Below are 13,227 nucleotides of genomic sequence, written 5' to 3' on the forward strand. Positions count from 1 at the left end.
TATATACTGTATGTGTATAGTTACAGTTATTATTCCATTCAGCCACAATAATCAAACAGCTCATATTTAATTGAACAAACAGCCAGTGGAAATGCAGAATGCATCCAAAACACAAATTATTATTCAAGAAGGAAGGGTCTCAAGTTGACAACCAATTGCTAGACTTCTAGCTGGAGGAATATTTGCACATTTATCATCCTTCCAGAACTGAGCTTCAATCTGAAACACCGATGATACCTTGAAGCAGAACCAGATTTATTAAAAATATCTTTGACTTTATCTTGATGAAGGAGATGGTAGGTTGAAAGATTAGCTTTTAAAATGAGAGCCTTGTATTTCATAGTGGTCTCATTGTTGTGTTATCCTAGCATTTAATAAGTCTTTACAAAAACCTGAAGTTGTTAATTCTGGACTACTGGAAGCCAAAATGAGCATGTTGTGCAGCACTTTTTTGGTCATTTATGCAATTATTTTGCTTACAAACTCAAGGGTCATAACATTATTGCACTAGAGTATTTCTTCAATTTGTGCCCATTTTTTAAAGGCACTTTTTAAACCTCAATTGAATAACCATTAACAAAAGTATGATCAAAACACTGCTTCTGGTAAACTGCTTGCTTAGATTTGCCCAGCAGGAAATAGTAAAGGCTGTCAGTGGATGGTGATTTGGGCCTATATCAGGAAATGTTTAGCATTGAAATGTTTAAGAAGTATGCAAAGTTTCACACTTGTATGAACATGTGTACAATCAGTGCATTTACATTAATTACATGGGTAAATCAATTTCTTTTATCTAATTAAAACAAGATACATTTATTAATGTTTTGGAACCATTCTATTTATTAATTTCTAACATTTTTTAATTTATAAAAGGTTAGATATTTTATAGAAATATATTACTATATTCATAGAATACAGACTGTTCTACTGTTTATATTAGAACACAACTGATTCATCTTATTTTTTAAATGTAAACTGTACAATTAGTATAGTATGAATCTGACTTATTTAGAAGACATGGTGTATCTGATTGATTAGTAATGTTGTTGAGGCATCATCAAATTTAATCAGTTACAGTGCTGAACTCAAGAAATTGCAGTTTTTAAGTTAACAGTTTACAGCAGCAGATAGGTTTGTAGAATGTTGGAAATAGTCCTCTTTGAAAATATATTCAAAAAACGGAAATTCAGAGTTTACATTTATTTTTATAAACTACCAGTAATTTAGTTCTTGTCTGTTTGCATTTTTAGCTGAAAATGTTCAATCTAATATTCTGGCTTTAATGCCAAATGACCCGTGCGTGCGGTCTTACAGTCCAGTTTAGTTAATGTTTAGACTATTTTTCTTAGCGCGTGTGTGAGAAAGTATAAATATAAAATCCATCATGGTTTTGCAAGTCAGCATGAAAGAAACTTGTGCCTAAAAGGCTTCATAGGTAGTGCAGTATATTTAGTTTTTAATGTGATGCAGTATTAACAATTAAACATTTGATGCTCACGTAACAGAGGAAGATATAGCATATTGTGAAAAATTTGATAATTTCAGGACATTTATAAATATACTGTTGACATCTATTTGCTCAATCAATACCGTTAAATAAATAGTTAATATACTGCCATATACCACTAATGTTAATGATGGTCAGCATGATAAATTATTCGTATTATAGTAATAGTTCTGTGTAATAAAGCACACCTGGCATTCACAGCATACAATTTATATTTTTTCCTGCTAAAGCATTGCAGTATTTCGAAATATGCATGTTGCATACAATAGCAACAGTATTAAAAGTTAAATAACTATTACTGTGATATTCACTGTGAATAACACGTGATTTAAACGTTCTCTCCTGCTTTATAATTGTAAATTTTGCTAAAGCTGTCCTCTGCTCTGCACCAGATTCTTTCCCCGTACAGTTAAATTTAACCTACATGGAACTAATTGTAAATGGAAGTCCTCTTTTTTAAAATGTATTTTGAGTGTTTAAAATGTATAGAAAATTATTGAGCTTGATTCCAAGTTTGTCTATACCTTGTCCTTCACAAAACTGGAGATTAAGTTAATCACAGTTAAGTACATTATGCAAAAAGTTATCAAGTGAAGTTGAGACATTTAACTTTATTACATTGTACTTATTACTTACTGTATATACTCCAAGGCAGTGATTCCCAATTATGGTCCTGGAGGACCACTGTGTCAGCAGCTTTTTATTTCAGTGGAAGTTTTAATTTCAATTTGATTGTTTTGACTTTTAGTTAACAAGTTTCTTATTCAGTCCAGAGCTTTTAAAAAGGTTCAGATTTTGAAGCATTGCTTCTGGAGACTTCAGAATTCAGAATTTACAGCAGTCATTCCTCAACTTCCTATTCCTTAATCCTGACAAGACAGAGATTAATTGGTGATCATCAGTCATTCTCACTTTGCCCATTTTTTCTGTTAATCGGAGGTCTAATGTGTTACATTTTATGCAACACACCGGAATTCAGATAGGCACCAGACAGACAGCAGGTACAAATCTTATTTAAGAGCTGAAACAAACTCTAAAAATCTGTGCCAGATAGGAATTTTTTAATCAATTAGCCCACAATGAAGAACTCAACTTGACCAAACAGAAAAGACAATGTTTCTCCGGGATCAGGTTTGGAAACCCCTGCTCTATAGTGATCATTATCCATTCTATAGTGATCATTATCCATGAGTAGGAAATTAGAAATTTCATAATAATTCTATTAAGAGCTAATGGATACTATGCATCACTATATCATGAACTCAAGTTAAAATGGGAGTTGGTGGAACTAAAGAATGAATGCTATGCAATCCAGAATAGTTAATCATCTAAGGGGAGGAAGACTATTAAGACCACATGAGGGTTTTGTAAAGAGGTTAAGGTAATGTTTTTATTTTATATACTGTAGAAATTACATTATATAATATTATCTATATTTTTGTAGTGTTACTGCAATTTAGTATTTAATATACTGAATATAATATATAATTAAAAATACTATAATGAATGTTTAACATGTATGGGATATATGATTAAGTGTTTTATTTCAGGAAACATTAGCAGCTTTTTATCTCTACTTACAGTAAACACTGGTAGTTTTGTTTTGAATTAAAAATATTATCTCAAGTCTCATGTTTGTCTCTTACACTTCATTTACAGTTTGCAGCACAGACAATTAGCAGTACACTCATTAATACAATATATACCACCTACATTAAGTTTTTTGTTTTGTTTTTATTTATTTCCTGTAAGGGACTGATGTTAACTTTGTAAGGGAATGAACTGTTACAATGAAAGACACAATAAGTGATGAGTCTACAATAAATGCAAAAAAGAAACATGATATACACTTTTTTCATTTTAGCAATGTATATTCCTCTTTCCAAACAAAAGGATATTTTGCATGTAATCCTTTTGAATGACGTAATTCATTTCATTATGCAATTCTGAGGTCTGAGTACAGGTTTGAGTATAGGATGATGAACTGTGACAAGTAATTGACATTTTGTAGAAGATCCTGAGTGAACAAATAAGTGAAAAACTAACAAGAAAGTCCTTGATAAACTACATGTTTTGTATATATAAACACATAAAACGACACTTTAAATAGGGATGCACAATTCAGGGAATAGTGGTTTTCTAGAAAGGACTGGCTTTATACATTTTTTATTCATCTTCATTTTTAAATTACTCCACTGTGTATCAGTTATGCAATCTGCAGTTAATTATGCATTCAAACCAATTCAAAATTGTTTTGTAATTTTTGAAACAACATTGTTAGGAAATTTACTTTATAATCAACATTAATGTAATCATTAGTTTGGTAAGCAGTCTGTATACTGTATGTCAGTGACCTGCCTTTGTCATTACTTTATCAGTGTGCAGTCCTTCAAATTTACCTGATGTGTTGCTGCTTTGTATCTTCAACCCCAATGTTTAAATACAATTTAATTTCAGTACATATACTTAAGATACAGTAGTTTTAAATTACCAGGCTGGATAGTGAGTTACATCTTATATTTATCACTGAGATACAGCTGCAATAAAAATTAGAAATTAAAAATGACTCAAGAAATAACCTTTGTCATACTTTTACCATAATATGTCTTTAGAAAATAAATTCAACAATAGGAAATTGAGCCCGGTCTCCACAGTGCCTGCTGTGTGCTAAATTGTAGCTTATTGCTTGTTAGGATATGTTATACAGTATATTTAGTTTTATGAATATAACTTAGAATGGAAGTAGTATAGATATTTGAAGTGGTCTCATTTCTTGTGGCACAAGTTTGCATCTCTCTCTATTGTTCTGATACTGAAGGGTTTGTGATTTGATTGGCAGTTGTTTGTAATTGACTCTGAATGGTGGATCCAAGAACTTTTATTTAAGCAAGTTCTCTGTTATGTAAACATAACATATTGGACACCTGGGGGCAGAGCGATGGCTCTGTGGTTAAGGATCTGCACCTGTGGCTGAAAGGTTGCCAGTTTAAATCCTGTGGTTGGCAGAAAAATCCTACTCCGTTGGGCCCCTGAGTAATACCCTTAACCCCAACTGCTCCAGGGGCGCCATATAAATGGCTGACCCTGCGCTCTGACCCCAAGCTTCTCTCTCCCCGTCTGTGTGTCTCATAGAGAACAAGTAGGGAAATATGAAAAGACAAATTCCTAATGCAAGAAATTGTATATGGCCAATAAAGTAATCTCTAATCTCTCTGCGGATTGGGGGTAATAAGCTCTGCTGCTCATCTTGAAATGTGTTTGGAAGTGTCATTCCATTATTCGCTCATTGGCTGAGTACTTTTGAAACTGAGACAACACTGCCCACCATATTCAGGTTATTTGGTTTCAAGACTTGGTGACCACTGGAACAGCATTGTTTATCACTTTGTTTAGGAACAGGATGTTCCCACTCAAGGTCAAGAGGAGGAGACTGTTTATTTTCGTGCTGTATTGCTGTGATTGGCAGGCTCCATGAGGTCCTTGTGAATAAACTTAGCCTTAAAGAATGCAAATAAATAAAATAGTCTTGTTAACTTTAACAAAATAAAAGCACATAAATAAGTGACCAGGGTCTGACAGTGTATACTCTTTTGACCTTAAAAAGATCAGGGGAACCATTTACAAGTTATTAACAGCCCTTTTTTTTGGCAAGATCTGAAAAGTAGGAACTTTCCAGATGACTGGATTATATGATGCAATACAGTATATAAAAAGGTAATAAAAAAATTAGAAGTCATTTAGTCTAACATGCTTTCTTGATATACTGTACTATACAGTGGAGTCTATAACTATGGAAAGGATATGGACAATAATTATTTCTCCTGTTGAAAGTATACAAAAACTAACATGGAGTTAGGATCTTCTTACAAAACTCCTGGACTATCACATTTGATGAGATACCTCATGAGATATCCCAATAGGCACTATTTTTTGTACCTAAAGTTGGCCGATTCAGAACTGGTTTTGGCACAGGAACAAGAGTGTACCAAGAGACCAAGAGTTTGGTTTGATTAAATAAGAATTGCAATCACAATTAGGATCTGCTTCACAATTGCTCTTATTTTGTCTATATATCCACAGTATGGCCCCTTGTTTGTGCTCTAAATAAGTTTTCTCCAAATAAAATCAAGCCCTCATTACAATGTAACAGAAATTTGGTTTAGCACATAAAATGCAAGAACACATTGTGTTTGTTTAAAAAATAAATGAAACCATGACAAACTGTGAGACTATACTATATCTAGAAACAAGTATTTCAGACACAAGTAACAATCTACAAAGTAACTGATTTAACAATCATTAGGAAAAGCAAGAACAGGAGCAGTTTTGGAATCATAACTGTAATTCAGTTTCTCCTAGTATCATGTCAGGCTTATGATCTACTTACTACATAAAATTCATAATCTCAGAACCTTTGCCTATAGATTGAATACATTCTTAACCCGAGAGGCCTTTTTATTTCAGATTCACATTGTGCCAACAATAAATGTGCCATCTTTTATTGTATGTACTGTACAAATACTATCAGTAGATCTTCTGTGTGAAGGGCATATCCTCCATTGAAGAGTAGAGTGTCAAGCCTGCTTAAGAAAGATCTACAACATTTGTGGAGGTATGCCTGTGCATTTACATAAAGAGAAAAAAACATGGATACTGTAGCTGTTTCCCCATTATTAAGATCAATCAGTGTACTATAGTTATATTTTAACCAGTGAAATGGCTTAATAAGGATTTTGTAAGAAAGATCATTCAGTATTAAATAATTTATAATTTGGGTGAAACAGCTGCCCATGATTTCTTGTTCTGGTCTCTTCAGGCCAATTCTTCCTTCTAACATTCAGTTAGTCAGTCCTTATTAATATATATACAGTATATTCTACTGTAATTTGCAGCTACCTGCACTACCTGTACAAATAGTACAGGTATCACAGATGTCAGAAGGACAAGCCGTGAAATGACAAGGAGAGCAATAAAGACTCTATGCGTAGCAGTAAAAGGGGCAGCACAGTGGTTAGCCCAGGCTCAGGGGGTCAGACGATGTCAGTATAGAAACCTATGCCCTCAGGCCACGGACATGGGGCGAACTGGTGCTAGGCAGGTCTCACGACATCCGTACACTCAGTGCTGAGCAAGGAGCAGAGCAGACACAGGAAGTAAATAGGCTACACAACAAGACAAATCGGAAAGACATGAATAATCACAGGGAACTAGGAACAGGACAGAAGTAGAGCACTCCCTCTAGGTGTACAGGACATGACAACAGGAAAGGCTTGATCACTGGTTAAAGGCAAGGTACATTATACTGTACATAAGAACAGTGATGAGCCCTAAAAAGGATGAATCTACAAGCTCTAGTTACTTGACTTGAGAATGTGAAGTCTCGTCAAATGTTTTTTTATCTCGAATTTCTAAGTGAAGCGTTAAGCTACTTAATGTTCTATATATCCTAGATAGACTTAGGAGATAACATTTTAAACATTGATAAATTACAACCAAAGTGATTTGATTAATTTTTTTCTGGCATGAAGAAAACTATTTATATATCCACAAGGGTTCCATGTTTTATGAATGTCTCCCAGCTACTGCAAGTCAATTTTCCACAAACATATTCTGACCCATTTACAGCTGCTAATAAACATATCACAGCAGATGGTCTCATATGGGAGACCACTATCCAAAGTATGTTGGCTGTTTACAAAAGGTATAAAACACCATGACAGCTTTACTTTACAGTTTAAATGACCTTGTCCAGTACTGTATTTTCAAAAGACATGCAGTGTTGGCATGTAAATCCCCTGCATTTGTAGCTGAAAGTAAAATGCATCAAGCAAACACAAATGTTTCATACTGCTTTCAGTATTTCAGAGGGAAAATATTTTTGTATTTTATGGAACATTTTGGAAATTTCTGTATTAATGTGAAGTTGGGAAAAGTAGCTTACATATTACACAGGTGCTGGAAGCTTTGAAAGGTGGTGGTTATTGGTAAACTATAAAAATGAGAATAGTGCAGTAGAACTTTTCAAATCTGCTGCTACTTTTATTGTAATTGAAATATTGTACTATGGTGAACTATTAGTTTTTATCATCACTTTACACTTTCCAACGAAAAGCTCATGTGCTCTTCACCTGCAGACAACAGCGCTATTTTCTAGACAATGTTGTGACGCAATAAAAAGGCAAGCAAAATTTTAGGATATATAAGTCAGAACTCTGTGATAGACTGGCATCCCATCCAGGGTGTTGCACTTATTTCTTGCCGGGATTGGCTCAGACTCCCCTATGACCCTGTATTGGATAAAACAGAAAACGGATGGATAATCAAAACTGTTGATTTTAAATCAAAATATGATGTGTTAAAATTGTATAACATAGTACTATGGCCTCATATAAAATTGTGGTTCAAAACATTAGTCATTATTGAAGATCCTGAAGGAACAGAACCTTTTCAGTCTTAAACAGAGATATAAGTATTCAAAGGCATCAACAATGCATTGGCCTTCTTCAGAATAAATAGAGAAACATGAACCAGAATACATAAGTGGAAACTATGTGGAAGTGTACTTAAAACTGGAAAAAGAAGCACTTCTTTGGAAATGTATGGAATAGGCTTCCCAGCCACGTTGTTGAAGACAAAACCCTCACTACCTGCAAGACAAAACTGCAGACGTTCCTGGGGTCAATTAACTACTTACTACTAAATGGGCTGGAAGAGCCAGTTGGGTATTCTTAATATCCGTAAGGTCTTTGTTTAATCTCTATTAAATGCTTGCAAATCCTCATCCAATGCATTTATAAATATTGAACTCAACTCTCTTCATTTGATTTTGTCCTCAATTAAATTGAAAATTGTTGTATTCATTGTCAAAGGGAAGTGGACAACCAATTTTTTTACTTTAATTTCTTCATTTCCTGATTTATTCAATCAGAACATAAAAGGGTTACAGATGAGAGGAAGCCATTCACTTAATATTGCTCATCTGGTTGATAGTACCCTAATTATTTATGAATCCCAGGAAGGCTTTTCTAGAATATTCCCGGGGATTCCAGGCTCCATCTACAGCAGCAGCCTACAGCCTGGTCCTCATAAACCGTATCATTCCCTTTGCAGACAATACCATACAAAATGTGTGCTTTACTCTTGGGAGATCTGCTCCAGGGGAGTTTAAAGTCATTTTATTTTGGCAAAGGCTCCAATCTGCCTTTAAAGCAGTCCTAAAGTGTTTGTCAAGATTGATAGTTTTACCAAACCTTAAAGAGGTCATATACTGTACAATATAACTCAAAAGGCCAGACCACAACATGGAAAACGACCTTTAGCACAGACACAAGTAATCTAACATAGACTTATTTAGAAAAAAAAACAAATTCATTCTAAAGAAAATGAGCAACAACCATACCGTTCTTGTCAATACACTTAACAAGATGGATTATAATCCAAGATGCCAAGATGACATTTTATGACTGTTGGGTCCTTCAAGGAAGACCATCTTTTGTTTATGAAATATACATATGATTACATTTGTAAAACAAATGATCCAATAATATGCTTTATTACTAAATATCCCTTACAGGTTAATGTATATTGGTAGGTCCAGATGAGCAACTAAGTGCTACACTCACTAAAGAAAGGTAGTGTGTTTTACAAGTGGTAAGCACCCATCCTACATGTTACCTCCAGTTAACAAAGAGCAGCATCACTCTTCCAAGTTTGAGTCATTTACAATTATTAATGATGTTTATAACTATATATACAATTGACATTTGCCCTTTTGTTTCATGTGCAGCATTGGAAGATGGATGTTATAGAGCTTTCCTATCCCCCGGGCTCGCAAGTAGCCCCAGGGCAGGTCTTATTTCCCGGCGTTCTGACCATCTGGGTCTTGGGCTCCGAGCACCAGGCTCTGTAATGGTTTTAGCTTCCTAGTTCCTAATTCATGTTCCCCGTTCCTGTCTTGGTTTGGATGGATCTCCCGGCTATGGACTTTTGGACTGCTTCCTGGTTTCCCCTTTCAGATTGTTCGCCTGCTCCACGCCCCCCGAGCACCGGAACACTGCCGCCATGCCCCCATGTCAGTCATCCCATTCTGATCCTGTCGTGTTTCCCTGTTGCCCTTCTCCAGTCTTTTCTGGATTTTTCGGAATTTTATCTGCATAGGGTCCTACAGTAAATACGCACGACACAGGAGTCTGAACTAGCTCCCGTCACACAGCTCATATACTGTGGCTTTGTTAAAGTATGCGTACTGTATGTTTTCACCCTTAAATTTCTCAAGCTGGCATCAAAAGTATCCATTGACGTTCATATTGACAGTCTCGTTTGCATGTGATAAAGAAGTGCTTAGAGATCACAAAACGCAGGTGTGACCATTTTCTACAGAGACAAATTAAACTTCTAGATGTGCAGAGTGTGGTTTTGATTGTCTTTAAGATAAGGAGAAAAAATTGCAATTCACACTATAAACTGCTGCTAAGATCACTAGCTGTATTACTGTATTTTCTATGTTACAGAGGTTCTCCTTAGGAGATCTTGGATCTTAATTTTTTCTTAACTTTTCAATGTCAGTGAAATACAAAACAATAAAAAAGATGTGACGTCCATGAAAATGGGGTTTACACACATTTCTGTCTTGTACTCACTTTTGTAGCCCTACACACCTTTCGTGAAATTTTCTCTTTAAGGTTTCTAAATGTTTATAAATGGAAGCATCAAAACAAAGTCAGAACACTTCTCACAAGGTACCACAGAAGGTGTGAGTAGAGCCCTAACATTATTGTGTGCATTATCATGAACCAAGGTAGCATCCCACCTATAGTATTTTTGGCAAAAGTAAAACAATAATATGCAAATATGATGAAAATCTACAACCTGATGTGGCCCACAGTTATCTGATTTTTGAAAAATAAAGGAACAGCTTCATGTGTGGAAGGTGTTGAACCACTCAGTTTGCACCTATTGATCTCTTACTCTTTGGTCCCTTAAACACCTGTTGAGCAGAAAATATGGCAAAGTAGGGAAGTCAGTTAAGTCCTGGTTCAAGGAGCTTGGCATAAATTCCTACTATGCTGGATTTGATGCATTGGTGTCATGGTGTGAGACATGCCTAAACAGATTTGAACACAGTAGGAAAGTGATTTATAAAATATAATTATTATTGTTTACACCTGTACACCCATTGGGAGCTAATCCTCTTTTACAATATTGTAGTGTCCTGATGCTCTAAAGCAGACAACATCAGTTTCACAACATTAAAAAGCAATATTATAATAATATGCATCTCACACAGTTAATTATTATGCATTTGCCACCTCAGTAGGTTTCCCGTTTATTGAATAAAGGGATTATTCTTATGTCAGTTACTTTAAATGGTACCACAAACTCATTAACCGGTGTGGTATACTAGAGTAGGTATTGTATTAAAAAGAACTATAAATTCCAAAACCTTTATTCTACACTACAGAATGCAAATGATTTGAAAACATTTAAACCAGAATGTTAAGGTGTATAAAGCACAGTGTTATCTTCATGAAAATGATTCTGAATTCCATGTCGATTCTGACACATATCATTAATATATAATGAAAGAAATTATGGACCCTAGATATCTAATATTTAATACAAAACAACAAGTGACTAGATTCATTATCCTCTGTGTGAGATTGTTAAATGTACATTGAAAGATCTCCAGGAAAATTTGAAAACGTCGCTGAAATCCCCTGCTGTATATTAACTGAAAGCAACATGTATTCTGGCACTTACTGACTTTGAATAAATACTATTAATAGTGGTAATAAGGCTTTTCATCTACTGGAGGAGAAATACTTCTCAGATTGTAACCACAAAGGTGTCAATAAAAATAGTGTCCAGTCCGTTCACTTATTTCCATTTTTGCTTGTTTTTCCATAGGAGTTTTCAAGCTTAGTTTTATTGTTCTGATTTCTCCTCCACCTTTCTGAATTCAAAATTCTTAGAATGTCTTTCAAATCTTTTTCAAAAAATTGTCAAGTGAAAAGTAGAGATAAAAAGAAACGAATGCAAAATGAATAAAAACACTGCAGGCTGTATCTTTAGAACTTAACTGAAAGGCTTTCTTAACAGAGTCTAGAACTAACCCAATGTGTAAATATATATTTTCATTATGGAATAATATTACAATGAAATAGTATAATGGGTTGTAATGGGTTTTTTCAAGCCTGGAGTGGATTGTTTAACTTGTAACTTCAATTTATTTTGAACAACGGTCACTGCTACATGTATCTGATGACCTTGACAGTGATTTACAATGTAGTCACAATCAAAAGGTCATGGGAATTCTGTTTAAACTGTAGTAGAACTATAGAAAACTTATGTGATGTATAATTAGTTTTCTTCATGGCAGATTACTTACTATTTGTTTATATAATCATTCACTCTTCACATATTCTGATAAATGGTAATATAGTGTACCATAGGCTCTTGATATTTCCATGATCCTTGTAATTTCCCAGAGCAACAGAGACAGATTCTCTCTTTTAAATTTGGGTCATTTGTATGTTGTTTTTTTCTTTGGTCTCACAAGATATCTTGAAAAGAATGTAGAACAGTATGTTTTGGTAATTTATTTTTTTGTTTATAATTCCTGTTAAAGCTACTGTACATTCTAAGAAGAGTTTAATTAAAACGCATTCTGAAGTAGAATTGCAGAAGTAAGAAAAAAGACATCTATTTGCCCACTCCTCTGGTTTAAAAATCTCCATTTATTTGTGTTTCATTATGCTCTTGACTTTACAGTTAACAAATCCAAATGTTAAATGTTAAATGCAAATTTAACAAAAGTAGGTAATACCCCTGAGCTTTTACTTGTTTTGGAAATCTGTGTTTTGTCACCCTTCACAAAAAAGGTTAAGCATACTTGTGTTGCTCTGGAAAAATAACTATGAAATGGAGAAAAAAACAAAAATGTTATCTGAATTTTTCAATGTAATTACTGAACTTCTGTACCTTGCCTGGTTTTCATTATTATCTCCTTTAGCAAAGAAAATAGCTGTTAAGGGAAAACATTACTCAGATAAAGATTGAACTGAGGTGTGTAAATATACTTCCTACTGTATCTCCTTAAAAGCCACAACGCTATCTGCAGTAGTCACTCAAGATGTGTACTTAGAATTTTATCTTATAATGATGGCAAAGCCTGTTTCAGGCTTACAAGTTGTACTTTAATTTTTTTATTCTTTTTTACATGACATCCATCCTTGTCCCCTGTGGTGGACTAGCATTCCATCCAGTGTGTACTGTATCTTGCCTTCCGTCTGTTGCTTACCAGGATAGGCATCAGCTCCCCCGTGACCCAGTACTGAATAAAGTAGTTTAGAAGATGGATGGATGGCATCCATCATGTATCAAAATAAACTTATTCCTACAGTAGTAAGGTTTACAACAGCCATACCCAGTCCTCAAAGCACAGGGTGCAAAACAGGACTTCACCCTGGACAGGACACCGTCCATCCTTAAATATTTAAAACACACAACTTGTGTTAACATTAACACACAAAACCAAACAGAGACACAAATTAACCTGGTTGACGTGTCTGTGGAATGCCGGAGGATACTGGAGCACCTGGGGCGAAGGGTGTATGTAAACCTATTAATATATAAGTACCCGTACTCATCAGGATCCCCATATGCTTTAATTAGAACTCCTTGCTTTACCTTTACAATTGGTTCACCCAATGAATTAAGTT

Source organism: Lepisosteus platostomus, chromosome 11, assembly GCF_059453375.1.
Source record: "Lepisosteus platostomus isolate fLepPlt1 chromosome 11, fLepPlt1.hap1, whole genome shotgun sequence".
NCBI classification, from domain to species: Eukaryota; Metazoa; Chordata; class Actinopteri; order Semionotiformes; family Lepisosteidae; genus Lepisosteus; species Lepisosteus platostomus.